Source organism: Tachypleus tridentatus, chromosome 8 (assembly GCF_004210375.1).
Source record: "Tachypleus tridentatus isolate NWPU-2018 chromosome 8, ASM421037v1, whole genome shotgun sequence".
Classification (NCBI taxonomy): Eukaryota; Metazoa; Arthropoda; class Merostomata; order Xiphosura; family Limulidae; genus Tachypleus; species Tachypleus tridentatus.
Genome location: NC_134832.1, coordinates 79,631,634 through 79,652,442, shown reverse-complemented (window position 1 = coordinate 79,652,442; position 20,809 = coordinate 79,631,634). Strand labels below are relative to the sequence as shown.

General features: G+C 34.3%; 1 protein-coding gene and 1 long non-coding RNA gene across 2 annotated transcripts in view; one reads left to right on the top strand and one right to left on the bottom strand.

Moving 5' to 3' along the window:
* Positions 1–20,809, bottom strand: part of LOC143224192 (XK-related protein 4-like) — an 80,362-nt gene that overhangs the window by 25,460 nt on the left and 34,093 nt on the right. The gene's annotated exons all lie outside the window — the stretch shown is intronic.
* On the top strand, positions 9,167–15,635 carry LOC143224191 (uncharacterized). The gene is made up of 3 exons (XR_013013257.1): positions 9,167–9,473; positions 12,741–12,792; positions 14,652–15,635. It is a non-coding gene; the product is annotated as an uncharacterized LOC143224191 (long non-coding RNA).

Sequence of the window (20,809 nt, the reverse complement as noted above, 5' to 3'; positions counted from 1 at the left end):
GTTTAATTTTCAATTTTAAAACAAGTAGACTATGTGATATTTGTTTATTATTGAAATTTATCGCCAACAAATCACAGACCCCTACTGTAAAGAATCAGGCCCACACATACATAGACTGACAACAACTTTATTTTGACTCGTTTACATAACTAAGACTAGGCAGTTACAGAACAAACGTGAACCTAATGTAATAATATTAAATAACCAAATTACAAAGTCGAAAATACAGCTTATAACGAAATAAAGGTATCCATTGTGATCGTCTTTGGAAGTACATCAGTTAAATAAAGCTAACTGGGTAAACGCAGTGAAGAACGTGCCACCAGAAACACAGACTACTAAGGAACTAGTAACAAGATAATAGTTCTCCAGCTACTAATCTGTATCACCATATAATCTTTAAAGAGACGATTCTTTGTTTGAAGTTATGGGGAAATGGACATACAATATAAATTGCTTAAGGGACCTCACAAAATCTTCAGTATAAATTGAAAAAAAAATTACGTACTTCTACATAATCAAACCTGAATGGTTTAGGGATTTTTATATAAATAATTAGATCAAGGCTTATTTTTTTAAATGTTCCACATGTTTCGAAACTCGTTCTCTTCAGCTGAACATTACTCACGCTGCTCTCTGTCAGCGTGGGACAATACATACAGTATACTAATAATATTTGTTACAGTCTGATTAACTAATTTCTTAAGATATATTGAAAATATCCCACCTACTTTATCATTGTCTAGAAAATGTTCTTCACACTGCATTAGCACCAATATTCCGAAAATATTTCTATTGTAAATGGTATTATATGGCTTTATAGAAAACCACAGCAGTCTCTAGAAGATGATGTTGGCCAGGATATTATGACATTGTGTTACTACACAGACTCTACTTGCGAAAATAACTCGCTCATCAACCAATGTTTTACGTATTTGGATCAGTATTGTAGCTAACTGTTTATCTTAAAATGATTACACGGTTTTTTATTAATCAACAACAGCAAAATCTTTAACTATTAAAAGTACATGCAAGTTTCATCACATAAATATATTACTTCTCAAATTTAATTTTATTAAGAAACTCAGTTTTCTGATAAGAAATTCACTTAACAATATCTCCAAGTCATAAATATAAAAATGGCGAAACACATTAGGTTTTGTTTCTATATGTAAAAATATTTGTTTTTCTTCTCTAGAACGCCTTCTAGAGATACTGTAGTTAGAGATAATAAAAAGAACCTTAAAATGTTGACTTAAAACTTTTTACATTGTTTAAAATGTAAATATTAAAACTATCAAACTTATTACTGATTGATTATTTTATTACTTTTATTTTAAGAACACAAATAACATAAAATCACTAATTAAAGTTTGCTAGATGCACCTTTATTGGAAAATTGTTTCATATGTCATGTTTGCTTTATAAAAACCAACAACATATTTTTGGTTAGAATATGTGGCTAACAGCTAAATAGCACAGAAACATTTGTCAAGACATGACACAATGCTCCCCGCTAGTACAGCAGTAACTACAACGCTAAAAGCAGGGGTTCGATTCCCCTCGGTGGGCTCAAAAGATAGCCCTATGTGGCTTTGCTATGAGAAAACACACACACACACGTAACACAACATATGATGTTCTGATACGATGATACTTCAAACCGAACGTTTACGCGTGTGTATAAATGTGCAATGTTATATTAATGAATGCCAAGTTTGGCACATATGAGTCTCAATCGTTTGCTGTTTCTCAAGAAAAAAAAAGGAGCACTTTTGACGACTAGAGAGCTCTGACGTCCTGTTTCAATATACCATGCGCTAAGAAACGTGTTTATTCGTCTAGCTTTCCCTGAATAACGTAATGTGTTTTTTGAGGCGAAATTGTGCATTCCACAAAATAACTTTTCTCAATTAAGTTACAATAATACCGTTCTAGTACTCGGTTTATGTATATAGTCAAATAGAATACTTAGTAGTATAACTAATTATTTTTGTAACGTTATTTCAAACATCGTTATTACTTCATTTGTTTACTACTGAATGAGGCATGAGGTAATTTGCAACCGAGACATAAATACAAATACAATTCATACATAGCTTCTACTCATATTTTAGCATTTGGTTCGGGTTTTGTATGGTACTATCATAAATCAGATGTCTACCACACAGAAATGAAGTGCTCGTATCGAATACTCAGTGATTGATAATATTTGGTTCGAGAACATCAATGTATCTACAAAATGTTGGTTTTTTCTCTCTTCCTAGGATCATTGTATATGGATAAGATTTTGCTTAAACCTTGTTGATACTGGCCGTTCTTTCAATGGGGAAGCTTTCCCTAGATATTTGTTAAGTAAATGTACTGACACCTCAAACCTTGATGATCATCTGGAAGTAGTCTTAACTGGAACTGTGGGTTTTCATTATAATTTGTTTTTACTTGTGAGTTCTTCATTAGACTTACCCAGTTAGCCATTCTTTTAGTGATGTATTTATAAAGATGATCATAATGGATGGCCTCTTGCTTGAGTAGCTTATACATTTAAATTCTGTAAACCACGATACAGAATATGACCCCTCACATCAGCTTTTTGCATTGTAATATTTTGCTGTTGGGATTGTACAGCCATATTTCGTCACCATTCCTTAGGATATGCAAAAGGAATTGTTTCCACTATATACCATTGAATAAGTGAAAAATTATTGCTACTAATCCCTTATCTGAATATTTAACATCTTGTTGGTGCATTGACCACTACTTTTGTTTTGACTAGAAGTTCAACTTCTGTTGTAGTTATTGCTATGTAGTATATCTTTTTAAGAAGTTAACTCCAAAGATATACTCTTTCTTGATGTCAATTACCCACATATCATCAATTATCAAGATATTTCCAACTTGCCTTCAGCTAGAACTTTATGTCTATCTGCTGTTTGCATCAGCCCTTCTTTCTTCACCTCTAACTTTCTACCCTTAACACTAGGTCTGAAAGCTTATGATGGTAAAATCGCATTTCCAAACCCTTGGTATGCACATCACAGATATTTCAATGTGCGACGAGGTTAAAAAAACACACACAAACAAATAAGTTGGGGAACCAAGTAAACCTCGTTATTGAGAGTTATACGACAAATACGAGCTTAATGTCGCATAGATTACAAACAACAGTTCCATAAATATAGCTAACCAACAAATTACAACGTTCGAGATATAGTTTACAACAGTACTGATACACATTACATTTATCATTTTATATATGGTTTATCAATAACATATTTGCAGTAGTATTTGTTGTAACAGGCATACGTTAATGATGCTGGATAAAAATTAACATGTTTGCATGGTTATGATACAGAGGGGCAATGTTAGAACTTATATTACACGTGTACATGTAATACATTGTTTTTTCTTGGTGGAAGAAATTAATGCTCTAGTCTTTGGGTGAAACTTGTTGCCAAAGCTGGGTTTAAAAAGTGTGTGTATGGGTGAGGGTGGGTGATGGTTACTATATTCTCTGCAAAAACTAGATCTATGATTCAGTAATAACGAACTTATTTACTTATGTTGTACTGCACAGAAATACATCCTGAGTAGTGTTTTTAGTATAATAACAGTCAATCTTGATCTCAAACTGGTTTGTAAAATTGTTAACATATGTTTTAAGAAAGGATTATGAAAACTTTTAAAGCATTGAAAGCAACGCCTAGTGACGAACAAGCAAAGTTCCATCTGTTTAAAAAGTTCAACATTTATTTTAACCTATCAAACAACGTCCAGGTTGGGCTGAAATAAATTTGACTTACCAAGAAAAACAACAAGTAAAGAGAATAATTGTAATAGAACTCACAGTTTGCAGCTAAACATTTTTTCCATGAAATTCTATTTCGCCTGAACTACCTTAAAACAGTGGTTCTTAACCTGGGGGTCGTGACCCCTGGGGGATCGTTTGAAGTTTCTTGGGGGGCCACGGAAGATTTGGGAATTATTGGGGAAATCACGGAGCAGTTTGTAGTTTTTGTGGCAAGCGCCTGTAACTGGCCACCAATGAGAAACACGCTGAAGTGCGGCAGTTGAACCGCGTCGAGATGCTTGTTGCGCAACCACCTGTCTAATTTTGAGTAAATATGTTCATATATTACAACGTTTTGAATTGCCTAAATTTTTAACTATATAATATTAACTCATCAAACTTAAAATTTAAATATCAAAGTTTCCATCGTGTTTAGTATATTTTCTCATTATATATATATATACAGGAAGCGGAAAATATTTTTGTCAAGGAAATTTGCCCTCTGAACAATTCGGTCTCAAGGGAATTCGTTTTCAAGATAATTAGTCTTGAGATAATTGAATCTTAGGATATTTCTGCCTTAATTCATTTGACCATCAAAAAATTTGCCTGATAACCCTCAGCAATTAAAAAAAGAATTAATTTGTCTACAAGACATATATTAAATTAGAAAGACACATAAAATTTTACCATACTATATATATATATATATAATGTATATATATTGACTTTTTATTTAATTTATAAAAGTAAAAAATATTTCAAAAGTCTTTGACTAATTGATTAGTGAAATATCGACTTCGACTCTTTGGTAAGTGACTTATCGACTCTGACTCCTATAAAATTGTCTTGACTCCATGACTCCGACTTCGAAGCACTGGCTTTTACTTCTATGACGTTAACTTTTACCTCAATACTTTATTAAATACTACTTGTATATTTCTGAGGTCACGACCGTTTTTTTCACTGTTTTATAATTTTATTCAACAATCTTTTGCGCCTCTAAAATTTGCCGCCCAGAGCAAGTGCCTCACTTTCATACACTAAATTCGAATTAGAGTCCGTGTCAGAATCGCGATGTGATTCATCCCCACTATCCTCACTAATCAGCGTTAAAATTCTATCCAAAACATTTTGAGGGGTATAGCGACGTGCCATACTGCAGACACACAAGACACTTTTCACACAAAAAGCACTATTTTGTCTACACAAGATCGAGTGAAGTTATTTATTTTACTATTATTATTTATTGTTCATTATTTATTTCTTATTTTATCTTCATGTCTGCGAGTTTCTGAAACGAAATTTTATTTTCTTTGCAGATACACTTCTGTTTTCTGTTCGCAATATGTCTGCAAAGAAGCGTACATACAATGAAGCCTTTCTCAAAATGGGTATCACAAGTATCGTTCAGAACTTTGTGGTCAAGCCGCAATGCATCGTTTGCGGAAAGGTTTTGAGTCATGAAAGTTTGAAGCTAAGCAAACGGAAGGTGCATTTTGAGTCTTTTCACAGCCAACTGGTGGACAAAAGCTTGGACTATTTCAAGTGAAAATCAGCTTTTCTAAAGGCCAGTTGCATGGACTCCACTGGTAACTTCGCTCGTCAGAACAAAGCAGCGTTGGAGACTTCATACAGAATTGCTCTAAAAATTGCGCAGACGAAGTAGCCTCATACCATTGGTGAAAATCTGATTAACCCTTGCATTTTGGAAGCAACGAAGGCAATTCTTGGAGAACAGCAGGCACACCAGTTGAGGGCGATTTCCTTATAGAATGATACAGTCAAAAGTCGGATCTCGGACATAAATGAGGATATTCTGCTGCACGTTGTGACTGCTGTGAAGAGTAGTTCTGTGTACTCATTGCAACTGGATGAGTCGACAGATGTTGCCTCGTGTTCCCAACTCATTGTTTATGTTCGCTATATTGACAGAGAAGTTATGAAGGAGAAGTACTTGTTCTCTGAGCCAGTGGCCACAACAACTCATGGAGAAGACATTTTTAAAATCCTAGAAACCTTTTTCCTTAAACATGGGCTGAGTTGGTCTGTGTACAGATGGGGCTCCTTCCATGATTGGTTGCAAATCCAGCTTCAAAGCCTTCGTGAAGAATGTCGCTTCGCATGTCATGTTCACTCATTACATGATTCTTCGTTATGCTTTGGCAATGAAAACTCTCCCACTTGGACTTCAAAAAGTGCTCACAGACTTTGTGAAGGTTGTGAACCATATCCGAGGGAGCGCAAAAACTTCAAGAGTTTTTAAAGTGCTCTGTGAAGAAATGGGTGCTGACTTCTCTGTTCTTCTGTTTCACACGGAGGCACGTTGGGTCTCACGTGGCAAGGTTCTGAATCGGGTGCTACAACTTCGAGAGGAAATAAAGATGCTGTTGGAACAAGGTCGTACCTCGAAAGAGAATCTTCTTCATAAAAAGATGCAAGATGACCATTTCGTAACAGGGGTTGCCTACCTGGCTGATTACTTCTCTGAGTTGAATTTCCTGAACATTTCACTCCAAGGAAATCTTGCACACAGTTCATGACAAAGTGGCAGCGTTCAAGTGTAAGATTCAACTTTATCAGAAACGAGTTCATGACGGTGACACAACGTTTTTCCCTCAGACAACAACTATCCTGGCTTCTATGCCAGAAGCTGAATGCAGTTTCTGTGAAGAGATCTCAGCTCATCTTCTGGCAGTAAATGACGCCATCGAAAGTTACTTCCTAGGATGGGATGACTGTTGTACTGATGTGTGGATCTTCAGACCCTTTTCAGTGAAGGAGAGTACCATCAGTGATACTGATGTTGCTGCCAAGGTAGAATTTCTTCAACTTCGTGAGGATACTTAGATGAAAGTAGATTTTTCTGAACAAGAGTTTCCTACCTTTTGGGCAAAACTGAAGGACGACTATCCTCTTTTTTTCGATGCGTGCACTTACTATGCTGATCCAGCATATTTCAGAAATTTCAGAATTATCAGAGTCAACATCAGAAGGGATGGAAAGTCCAAGCTTAACGAGAAAGGGATCAAGTGATGATTGTTTTCTAACTCTTTTCTTCTCTGCGACACGCCAAGGCATCTTAAGAATTTTAAATAGCGAGAGGTATTGGGGTCTATTTTCTCGAACCGCACCATGCCTGCCTCAATATCACGGAAAGCATGTGCCATTTCTTTCGCTATGAAGCACTGTGATTTTTTTGATCTGGCTCGTCAGATGGTTCACTCTAGATGTTTCTCGAACCTTCACTGCTTCTAATGCAAAAGATCTTCATTACAAAGTTCTTATGCACATGCCTCAATTAGCTCCTCTATGTCATTTTGATCGATTTCCAGATCCGTCTTCTCAGCAAACTTTACAGTTTTATCTGTAACTTCTTTGTAGATCTCAGCCCTCCAAACACCATTGAATCTATGCACGAACTGGGGACATAATTGTTTTCCACACATAATTCAAACAATTCAAAGGCATGACAATTCTATGTAACCTCTTGCCATACCTTTGCAATGTTGAGAATCCCTTGACAACAATTGTAAGATTTCCAAAAGTCTCTGAGTGTCTCATCAGTGTCCTCGGTGGCAACCAATGCTTGTTGAAAAATTATGCGTAAGTAGTACGTTTGGAAATTCGTCCTGATCCATTGGCTGGATAAAGGAAGTTGTGTTTGGTGGAAGAAAGATAATTTTGACGTTCGGATAAAAATTATCGAGATGAGTTGGAAGACCGGGTGCATTGGCGATAACAACCAAAAAATTGAACGAGATGTTATGTTTGAGATAATATTTCTCAACTTCTAGGACAAAAAAATTATAGAACCAATCTTCAAATAAAGTAATAGTAATCCACGCCTTTAGATTGGAACGATAATAAATGCGAAGCGTTGCCTTACTTATTCTCTTAAACGCGCATGGGTTCTCAGAGTGATATATAAGCAATAGTTTCAACCTGTTGTCACCTGATGCATTGGCCCCAAGTAAAAGAGTCAGTTTATCTTTTGCTGCTTTAAATCCTAGTATTGTTTTCTCTTCAACTTAAAGGTACGTGCGATCAGGTATTCTTATTAAAAATGACCCAGTCTCATCTATATTAAACACTTGTTGCACCTTTATTTATTTTCAGCTCATCCTGAAACAACTTCGCAACATTAGCATCACCACTAACAGCCTCGCCAGTCACTTTAACATTATGAAAACTAGCACGATGTTTAAAACGGTTAAACCAACCACGATTAGCTGAAAATGTTTCGGGGGTATTTGCATACTTCCCCTTTATGTCTTCATAAACACTTCATGCCTTTGTTTGAATCGTCAGGCGGCTTAATGATGGTACACATTTGTGAATCTGATCTTCATTCACAAGATAAGCAGTTTTTCCATCTCATGAGCGGTACCAGTTTTGCTATTATCATAGTCTTTAAGGGTGCAAATCCTTTCAAATATTCCTTAGCATCTTTCATTATCACGTTCACTATAGACACTGAGAAACCCAATTCACACACAATAGACGATAAGCTTTGTCCACTCTCATATTACTTTACCATGTTAAATTTCATCTCTAGATCTATTTTAGTGCGTTTGTGAGCGGGTTCACCATTTTTAGCACCATTGTGTCTTTTCCCAGTCATGATAAGGGCACAAAAATCAGTCACAAAAAAAAAAAAAGAAATTACTATGAGCGATGCACAACATGTGTTCGGGGTTAGAGTGTATGAATGAACGAGAGATAGGTGTGGGGGGGGGGCTCATGATAGAGGGCAGCTGATTAGGTTATAACAGTTGGCGACAGCAGTAACGCATCGATGAGATGATGTAAAGTATGTATTTCACAACTCGACAGCTTATCAATGGGTTTATGAGAGTTCTTTACATAATTGCGGCTTTACGTAACTTGGGGACCATCTGCATATTTTAATTATTTGTAAATTATCACTTGAACAGCTTCTGCATACCTGTTATTACAAGCATGTGTTTCCAGATCCGTCTGGAATCCGTTAATGCCTATTAACGCATAGGCTTTCAGAACTTCGTTGGAGCCGTTAAGATATAAAAACAGATATACTTTGATAATATGAAATACACATATACTATGTTACAATCAGAAGGTTTGGACCAGAAACAAATTTATATGCAGAAAACGAGGGATAAAAATGACGCACTGGACAACAGTGATTGATTACAGAATATAGGGTATGTTCCTGCTTAAGGCGTAAAATACTCTGCGTAGGTGCCCTTCAAATTAACTCCAGAAAGTTAGACAACCAACAAATGATACCCCGCTGTAGCTTTATCTGTGAGATACGGAATCTGAGAGAGTTTTGTCATACAGTGCCTAAAGTTTTGTCTACGCCAAGGAAGCAGTGCAACAGTGTGTTTTTTTTAAAAGCTGCCTACTACGGTTTCAGTTAGTTCAATTTGACGATCGGTTTTATTGAAATTTTGTGAAACCTTTTTTTTTTTTTTTACCTTTTCGATGTATTTTTCAGAGAGTTAATTATTCTTTCCTATAGAGCTGGCCAGACTGATTGATTGGTAGGTTTTGGGTTTATTCGTTAGTTTTCCTCATCCACAAACATGAACAAAGTTGCTTACGTTTAAAAATAAACTAAAGAATGATGTTAAATTGTCAAACAGTATCTGAGTGTCTTCTGTTAGGAGGATGGACTGTACACCATTATCTCCAAGAGGTAAGATTTAGCTTGTTTTATAGACGTAATAACATCAGTTTTATTGATGGCGAATATAATTTGCATAATAAGTGGTTTTCATCTAGACGACGTCTGGTTTGGTTGTTTTTTATGTTTAGCAAAAAAGTTAATTGTGTATAGATGCCGATTTTGTTGAAAATGTTCATTTACCTGTTTTAGAAAGTAATTGTTTTCATGGCTTATTCACCAGGCATTTTGAATTTGATTTCCAATTGGACGCCGAAAGGTTAAGCTTTTTGATTGCTTTTATGGTAGTTCATTATCATATAAGTGTTGGGTATGTTTTGTATGGGTTATGGCTGTTTATGTAGTGTTTTCGGTGTGATTAAAATAGTTTTATATCCGTCTGTTTATTTAGTTGTGACTAGAAAACGTTTCACCTGTCTTCCTTCAGTTGTTTTATTTCACTTTTGTATTTTAGTTATAAAGTGTGTATTTTGTGTTTTGGGTTGTGATCTCCTGAGTTTATGTATAATATCCTGAGGTGGTGATGTTCTTTTATTATATTTATCATTCCTCTATGTCCTTGGATTGCTCGATCAACATAGATACATTCCTTTCTCAACAGATAACACATTTTGTTAAGGGACCTTCTATCATTGATGAATATTGCCAAACAGTTTTTTTTTTTTTGTAATTACATTTTGATTTATTTATAATTTTGTTTTAATGGGGAACGAGACCGAAGACACATCAGACTGGTAGGTAGTCGCTATCAAGATCAAAGCATACATTGAATCTTTGAAACCTTCAGCTAGGATCTTACAGGCTGAGCAGATCCATAATATCAGTGAGTTATGGTAGAAACTGATATGTATGTGATCCATGTGATTGTTTGTTTTGAATTTCGCACAAAGCTACACTAGGGATATCTGCGCTAGCTTCCAGTAATTTACACTTCATTTTTTGTTGGTATCATAGTTAAGCATACACAACTGGCTATTTGTGCACTGCCTACCACGGGTATCGCAACCCGATTTCTAGCATTGTCCGCAGACATACCACCGTGCCACTGGGGATTCTAGTAGTGAAAGACTAGAGGGAAGGCAGCTAGTCATCACTACCCACCGCCAATTCTTGGGTTACTCTTTTAGCAGCAAATAGTGCGATTGACTGTAGCATTATAATGACCCCACAGCTGAAAGAGCGAGCATGTTTAGTGGAACGGAGATTCAAACCTGTGACCTTCAGACTGCAAGTCACGCGCCATGCCGGGCCTATTATTTATGAAATGTCTAATTCTAGACCCATATTAATTAGTTTCAGTCCAACCCAGCGAGATATACTTACTGTTTAAATCAACTATAAATATTTAGTTACTGTTTGAATCATAAAGTTTAGAAAACAGAGTGATTCATATTGGTCTTATAGAAGAGCAATATAAGCCAGCATCTATTGTACCTTTATTGTTTCTGAGAAGAACATTAACGGCTATACATTCATTTGTTGTATTAAAGGTTATCCTTGTGAAGCATAGGAATGTTTTACAGAGTACGGCAATACCCCGATTTTCGCCGTCCATCAGTTTTGATCTCGCTAATTCAATTAAATTAATTTTGTTGTATTTTTTCCTTAATGAACATTATATCCGTATTTATGTGTCTGATGATGCCAGCGATCTCTTAATTTTTAAAACCAAGCGCACCTTGGGTATTCACTTAAGGGACAGAAGATTTTATAGAAGAATTAATCCCTAATTGATTGTATTATGAAAGTGGTTGGTGTAAGGTGCTTTTTGTTGCTTTACAGCGTCTATTAGCATTAGGATGCTTGTGTATTTTGTTATAGCAAAGCCACATCGTGCTATCTGCTGTGATCACAATGGGGAATCGAACCCTTGATTTTAGCGTTGTAAATCCGTAGACTTAATGCTGTTCCAGCGGGTGGCAGCATTATGATGCATTCTTGTGTATTAAGTGGGTTTAGATCAATGTCGAATTAAGGATTTTATTGGCCCTAAGCTTTCCAACTTATAGAGGCCCCCTCGAGATAGAAACTCTCTGTGTACAATACGTTTATAGTCATAGCTTGAGGCTTCCTAATTGGTGTGAAGCTCTGTGCTTCAGCCCGGTAAGCCCATGTCTTAATCTGGAGTTGGTTCAGATATTCAGTTACGTATCCCACGATATTGATTTTGATGGCTTCAACAAAGGGTTCAGTGTTGTCGGGCATAGAGATTCAGTTTCTAATTTTGTTTACATGTTTAGGAACAGTGGTTATTGTCTTTTCTGCGCATGTTTTTTTGTCATTTACCTGTGTTGGGTTTGTATCCTGAGTGTGTGTGATGATAGGGACATTGCATGTTATGGAGACACAATATTATGGAAGAGTCAAGTTCATGATTTGAGATATCACAAAGCATATCTTTGTTTGAATAGTTCACTTTTTAGAATATCAGTTCAATCACTGATAGTTATCACAAAATAATTCAACTCCTTTATAACGTTTTAATTAGTTTAATTATGACAAAGTTTTCCCAAATTTTTGTTTCTAATCTTATAGAATAGAAAGAATTTTGTGAGAATTTTTATCATAAAATCTTATATCCATACATTAGGGTATAACTTCTTTTACTAGTAACTAAATGTGACTGAAGATTTATAACTCACTATTGTTTATCTTACGTTTAAACTAACTGTTCCTTATTTTAACTTGTAACTAGCTGTTAGCACCGTGGTGGATTAACAGTAACTCTGAGGGCCTATAATGTTAAAATCCTGGTTTTGATGCATGCGATTGTAAGAGCACAGATAATTTAATATAGAGCTTTGTGCTTAATATCAAATAAACTATAGGTTATTTATTTTATTAGTGACTAACTCTTATTTATTAATTCATAACTAATCATAATTTATTTTGATTTTATTAATTTATAAGTAATTGTAATTTATCTTGATTTGTATCTAAATGTTAGTTGTTTAATATCCAACTAGTTTTTCGTTTAATATGTAGCTAGCTGTTGTTTATTTACCTTGTAAGTAACTGTTATTTAATTTGTTGTAACTAGGACTTGTTTATTTCAAGTTGTAAAGTAACTGTTGTTTATTTGAATTTCTATCCATCTGTCGTTTATTTCACATTGTAACTGTTATTATTCATTTAAATTGTGACTAGTTGTTAGTGACGCTGTAACTAGTTGCTGTTTATTTGAAGTTGTAAATTTGTGAGTTTTAAGTTCTAAATATCATTTATTTATTCTATAATGATTTGGACAAAGCAAACGCATTGTTTAATTTTTTTTTTCAGAAAGGACTTTGGGTCTTATGGAAGGAATGTGCTCATGGGCCCCGTGTTTCAGGTCTAAGTCATTCATTTATACTTAAATATAAGAATTACTGGGAAATTAATGATCAATCGAAATATCTTTAATTGTGAAATTCCCATAATGAAAAATAATAATTTTTTAAAAATCTGTAGTTAGTTTTCTTGAAATAATCATTCCATAGAAACGACCTCTTAGAGCGCTCTGTGATTTAAGTGCTAGTTATCTATTTTATCTTCAGAAATACCTGTGCTGTAGTTGGATATGTTGTACTCTAACTTTATTTACGCTTGCTCTTTAGTTGAAGATGTTACTTTCTATTATCATTTATACTTGGGCTTTAGTTAAATATGCTACATTCTACGTTCAGTTATACCAGGACTTTAGTTGAAGATGCTACATTCTACGTTCAGTTATACCAGGACTTTAGTTGAAGATGCTACATTCTACCTTTCGTTGTACCCGACCAGTAGTTGAAGATGTTACCTTCTGCCCTTTAGTTTATGTTACATTTTAGTTGATACCAGAATATTGCAGATGTTACATTTTTTAGCTATGCCAGGGTTTTAGTTGAAGATGTTACATTCTACCTTTTGTTATACCAGAACTTTAATTGAAGATGTTACATTTTACCATTAGTTATGCCAGGAGGTTAGTTAAAGATGCTACATTCTACCTTTTGTTATACCAGAATTTTAGTTGAAAATGTTACATTCTACCATTAGTTATGCCAGTACTTTAGTTGAAGATGCTACATTCTACCTTTTGTTATATATGGGTTTTACTTGCATTATACTGCTATTTTTTACTTAATTTGGCTTCTTTACTGTAAAACAAATAAGACAAGCAAAAATAACTTTACTGCTGCAAAAGCTATTTTAAATGTATGAAAATTAAAAAAAAAGATGTAGATCACGATCGCTGAAATAAAAACACCAGAGTACACACAGTATGCAAAAACATGTTGTGGTAATTTCAGTACACACAGTACGCAAAAACATGTTGTGGTAACTTCAGTACGCACAGTACACAAAAACATGTAGTAATTTCAGTACACACAGTACGCAAAAACATGTTGTGGTAACTTCAGTACGCACAGTACACAAAAACATGTTCTGGTAACTTCAGTACACACAATAAACTAAAACATGTAGTGGTAACTTCAGCTAAGCAGTGACAATACCACAGCAAAATGAAGTACAAACAAGTTCAGATAAAGAAAATACATAAAAAACGGTATCAGGAAAATTGCCTCCCGATAATTGTTCCCTGGAAAATTTCCACCAGTAAAATTCAAAATTCAAAACAGCGTAGATAGTCTTAAAGTTTACGTTTGTAAATTAAAGCATGGGCTCAAAAGCAAAATAATACGTCTATTTAGGTACATAATATTCGTTATATTTATTCTACTCAGAGAACGTTAAATTTCTGCGTTCTTCTGAACATTGATATATGGATTGGAATTTTAAAATTGTATCTAAAGTTTTCTACCAGTTATACACTATTGTTGCTCTAAAGCAGTGATTCCCAACCAGGTGTGCGAGATAACGTTCCAGGGGGTGCGAGATAACATTTGTTTTGGCCACCTTCACCTTTATTCTCGAATAAATAATTACTGTAAGGGGTGCGAGAACATATTAAATTTTTTTAGGAGTGCGGGGCATAAAAAAGGTTGGGAACCACTGCTCTAAAGTAAGAGAGAGTTTTACCTTGTATATAAACGCTACTTCTGAACAAGCAAGGGGTTACTTGTAGAGCACTCTTCCGTCAATTACCAGTAATAGATTAATAATTACAGCCTCAGACTGCACTTATATATTTTGAATTTGGAACAATTAAAGCAGTTTAAGACACATTTCCTCATACTAGTTTATCTGGTTTCTGTTATCATTTAGCCTGACTGTGGATAGAGATGTTGATATTTATTATTAAACGCAAAGCTACACAAAGAGCTATCTGGTCTTCGCCCACCCGGCTTCTAGAGGAACAAGTTCGCAAGCATATTGCTCTGCCACTAGGGGCATGTATACAGAAAAGTGCAAAATTCGGGACTAGCTCAGGCCTATACGAATAATGAAGAATTGTCAGTGAAGCGACGGATGATATCCTCATTGGCTTTTGTTATGACGTATTGGATGCCTTTGACGTTATTAATGAGGAATTACAGGGCGAAGACAGATTGACACCCATTAAGGTATTCTATTAAAACAGTTTTATTGGCAAACCAACTAAGAGAAATGAGAGAACTCCAAAGTTTCCTATATTATCAGGAATGTTCATGACAGTGTGACAAATGGACTACCTGGAACAAATAATACTTTGGAATGTTGATATAGGCGGTTTCAGTGCAAGGTTGGAACTCAGCATCACAGTATTTGGCGCTTTCTTGATGTGTTAAAGCGGGAACAGGCTTCGAACGAAATCAGATTGTGCAGATGGTAGCAGGATTTGTACCTGAGCCACAGCGCTAACAATACAAAGACTCTGCTGCACGTATTACTATCATTGTCAGGGGATTCCAAAACAGACATTTTTTAAATACTTCGGATGGACTTCACAAAACTTGCAATCCTATAGATGTGTACAGCATGCAAGCAATGTTTGTAAGAAAATATTTTATAAATTTATGTATTAATAACTTTGTGTTCATTGTAAAAAATATGAAATTTAATACAATTAATATACTTTTAGTTACAGATTCGTTATTTGGAAAGGTATATTTTTCATTTTGTAAATGCACAGATATGCATAATATGTGACAATCAAAATAAATGTGAAAAAGGATACTTATAATCTGTTTTTAAAATTGCATGTATGCACACAATGTTTTAAAAATGAGAGATGTCTTATGTACTTATAACTCTATGTTTATTATTCAAAATTATGTTTAAATAAAAATTAAATACATCAACTTGTAGTTTTTTTGTGGGAAACAGTTCTAAAAAGGAGGGGAAACAGTTTTACTAGAAACTAGAATCGTTCTATGGTGAATTCGGTTAAGCAGTCACAACCACCACAGAAAACAAAGTACAAACAAGTCCAGCCGAAGAAGATTCATTAAGAGAACACCAACTCATCAGAGTAGCACAGTAGTAACAAGTGTTATTTATAGTTTCTGGCCGGAAACTCGAAGAATGAAGAGAGAGTTTATTTCACAACCGTAATAAGCAGTGTTTCAAGAAAATATCTCACAATCATACCACCAGTCATAACAAAATTCACGAGCTCTCTTCTCACACAATGAATAAGTTAACTATCCTCCCTGTAAACATACAGGGTAACCTGACTTCCAACTAGCATAAGAACAAATGCCACATCAATCTCACCAAAAATGTATTATTTATCACGCAAACTATGCTAAATTGACTACGTTCAATATTTATGGTTATAAACCGAATAGAGCTGATATAGAAAAAATTAGGGATTCTCAAAACAGGAGAATATTTTTATACACCTAGTGTATAAGAATACACTAAGTGTAAATAGTTCATACAGATAATAACGGAAATATAGTTGTAGAGATATATCTACAAAATTCCGTTACTATTACGGTCGCTGGTATATATTCCTCTCCAACAAAATATTTAGTCATTGAACGTTTACACAAAATACTTGGTAATTAATAAATATAACTATATCACAGTGGGAGACTTCAACAGTAAAGTTTATGTACTTCGACGTACAGTTGCTGTCAAAAATGCTAGAAAGTTATTGAATTTCATAGGTTGTTGTTGTTGTTTAAATTAAGCAGAAAGCTACACATTGGGTTATCCGTGCTCTGCCCACCACCCGATAAGCCACTGGGGGGCAAATTTCATAGAAGAAACATGCAGTATCTTGTTAAGTGATAATATTCAGACGTATGCTGGGTACGTAAGAATTAGCAGTGATATATTAGATATACATATATGCTTCCTTTCATTGGTGAATATTTTTTAAAATGCAGATAATGATGGTGATAGCGACGATCTACCTATCTAGTATGTCTTCGATCGCGAACCAAATCATACCCCTTCCCCTTAAATATATCCAGATTGGATAATAAAAACGGCTAAAATACCGAGAAAACAAACTAAACATCTACCAGTAAATTTTATTACCAGTGTTGAAAATCATTCCCACATCAACTTTTGTATTACAATCATGGATTATCTAATAAATGCAGCAGACACATACATTATAAGATCTACATACCACTGAAACAGCATCACGTAGACATCACACGAGCAACTTAACAATATAAACCGATATGTCGTACATGCAATTATTTTAAACTTAAAGAAAGGATTATGAAAATATATTGTTCTCACGTCATCTATAAATGTATATGTTTAAGGTGTTACCGTGACTATGTGGGTTCTGTAATTCGTGTTTGAGTTCAAGAATTGAAGACAAGCGCAAAAGAAGTTGCATAATCAGTTGACCATTCTTCGTCACTGTTTGAAAGATGGTGATATTAGAATTATAATAAAATATTTCAATATCTTGATAAGTGTGGCTAATAAAAAGATGGTCCACACTTAAGAAAGCTTGTGGATGCTCAAGGTGTGTCATGAGTTGAACATAAACCAAATAGTGTCATCTTTATAATACCAAGTAAACCAGAAACGGATCCAAGAAGCTTCTGTTTCCACTTGAATCGCTTCACACAAAACTCTGTAAATAAACACAAATTTGTCCCAAATTAACACACAACAACGCGAAGGTTTACACAAACACACACAAAATGAGGATTTAAGAAACATGTACAAAATACTTTTCAAACACCAAACGAGCTTACAGCTAACACGAATTTTTCATTAAAGTTAACATTTTTACAAACGAAAATAAAGATATTTTCATCCCTTTTTCTTACCACATTAGTATAAAACAGATGAACAGTAAAATATCACACACCTGCTTACTAACCAAATTGTCTTATCGGAAATATTATATGACGTTAAGAAAAGATTAAAAATAAGGCACCAAGATAGAATGATATGTAATATATACTATTAAAAATGTCCTCTGCTATTGCACGAATATTTCTCAGCAATTTTCAACTTGTCACTAAAATCTGGATATATACCAGACATTTTGATACTAGTAAATGTTTTAATGTTCTTGAAAGATGGAAAACTAACAAATAGACCCAAAAGCTGCATAGGTAAAACTTCTTGAAGAAAGAAATCAGTAGTAAAAGATAAGTAACATATTTAGGACTTTCATTCAAACTATACAATAATTACAAAACGATTTCTGAAAATACAGACAAACTACAGATCACATAGTTCGACAAACAGAAACCGTAATTAACAGCTTTAATAAGGACTGTACTGTCACCTGCTTTCTCGACGTGGAGAAAAGTTATGTCAGTGTATGGAACAACGGGCTATGGATTCAAAAATTTAAACTGAAATTATCAAGCAATATTATTCGCTGGCTTATTAATTTTTTTGGCGTCAAAATTAAGAATTAATGTGACAGACACCTATTCATAATATGTTACTCCTGAGGCTGGTGCTGCCCACTTCTGTTTATCGTGTATGCAAGTGAAATGCCATTAATAGATCCAAATTTCCACATATTTTGACAGTTTGTTGATAATATGGCTGTTTGAATGAGTGTTTAGTACAGTTTTAGCTGCTGTCAATCTATACTCGTTATTGAATCAAACAGATTTCTTCAACCAATGTAAAACAAAAGTAAATGCTCCTAAAACACAGGCCTCACTCTTCACAAAGTACATAAAAGAAGGAAATAACTCCCTAAACTGTACCTAAATGTAACCTTTCTCCAAGTAGCACAGTTGTTCGGTTTAATTTATGATTCTCAACTTAATTGCCTATTAAAATATGTAAATAACGTGAAAATAAAAATTCCGAAAATCACCAGCTGTATACATTGTCTGCTGGGCAACAGTAGAGCAGCAACAACAGAAAATACACAAGAAATATATAAAACATACATACGTACAGTAGCAACGTATGTCTGTTCTGCATGGATCAACGTTAAAAAAACTTCTAATTCAACTTTTCTGCATAAGTATTGAACAATTATACGTTGTCAAAGAGAGTTCTAAATATGTATTCTCGAGACGACTGGTATGGGTATTAGGACTTTGATTAAAATAAAGAACAATGTTTCGACCTTCTTAGATTATCTTCAGGTCAACAAGGAATCTAATGTTCTTGCAAGAGTTCTAAATAGATCATTAGATTATTTTAAGAAAAAAATTTAAACCCAAATATATCATTAACTTTTTTAGAGAACTTTCATACGTAAAGAACAAAGACCTAAGTACCTCATCATTAAATCTATGTTTGTTTGTTTTTAAATCAACGTCCATCCAATACCAGGCAAACTAATATATATATATATACCGTAAGCTTTATTTAACAGTGTTTTGTTGGTGACAAACACAAATCAACACAATAAGCTAACTATGCTCTGCCCACAACGGGTATCAAAATCCCATTTTAGCGTCGTAAGCCTGCAAACTTACCGTTGGGCTATGAGAGTGAGTTAACGAGTTTCTTACGTCAAAATGAGATTAATGTGTAACTATGTAAATGTTTATAAGAAAAATATTTTGTTCGAACAGACGTAATGAGTCTAATTATTATACTATAAATCGGAAAACGTTTATTTGAATTCATGGACATGGCTGAAAAAGAACCACTTGTGTACGCGACAAACTTGAACAGTCGTTGAGAAGAATGCAGTGGCTGCATGCTTGTAGATCTGTTCTTCAAATATTGGTGCTGTCTATCATGGAAGAGGGTAGAAGTAGTTGTTTCGGTTAAACCAAGGCACGAGCATTTAAAATCAACGTCATTGATAGAAGAAGAGGTCAGTTGTGTACCTGACTCTCTCAGGTCTCAGGACAGGAATCACGTCTATGCAACTCCACGAATAGTTTGGAGTTTGCATGTGTTCGTCACGTACAACCAGGCCAAGACAGATGAGGTTCACATAACAGAAACACTTAGAACAAGGCGCATGTTTATCAGGGGTTTACCCATATTCCGTTCCGCGAACTATCTTGTTATCACTTCTCGCATGACATGAGATAAATTCCAAGGATGTCTGTACGAATTTCTGAAGGCTAGAAGTATGTCACAGTAAACAACTTCGTCTCTAAATTAATGTATTTTGCCCTTTATGACTCGATTGTTACGAGATTGTGAGACTTCTTCACGTATCCGTTAGAAACATCTACCAGTTGGCACTATCGTGTCACCCTTTTTTTGTATATCAATTGCTAATTGAAATCTCTATTTTTTATAATTTATATATATATATATATATATAATCTTTGTTATTGTTGTTGTAATACATCTCAAACTACTAAAACTATTAAGACATAAGCCAGTAAAGAACATATTTTCAACCAACTTGGTACAAGTGAAAAATATACACTACTGGAAGCATTTGATCAATATTTATTTATATATGATATATATATGTTAATGTAAGTTAAATGCACATATTTTATTTACTAAATAAAATAACATTTGGAATGGAAATGTCGATTGCTGTGATTAATCTAAAAGCTTACCAACGAAAGTTTAAGTAAACACTTAACCAGACCCTTAGTAATCAACAAAATAAGTCATTTCACCTACCCTGTGTCATAAACTCTTTATTGGGTAAAAACTAATTCTTTTGTTAGCATTTTTAAATTTAATAATAATTAAACCACAATGAAAAAGATCAACAAGTAAAGTCACTAAGAATATAGTAGTTACTGAGATTACGCTTACATCGTAATACCAAGAATGCTGTTCGTTTGTAAAATTTACTTACATAATCACATTAATAAAGCTGTTCGTTAATAGGATGTTATTTATAGTGTTATATCCAAAGTGTGGCTTATTACCAAAAATGCTGTTCAATACTAAAGATTGCGATTATTATCATTTTAAAAATACTGTTTGCTTCTGACGCATCGCTGATATCATGATACCAAAATACTCGTTGTTACAAAAATATTACTTACGTAATGATACCATAAATTCTGAAATGCTCTTTATATCATTATAACAAAAATGCTGTTCGTTACTAAAGTTTT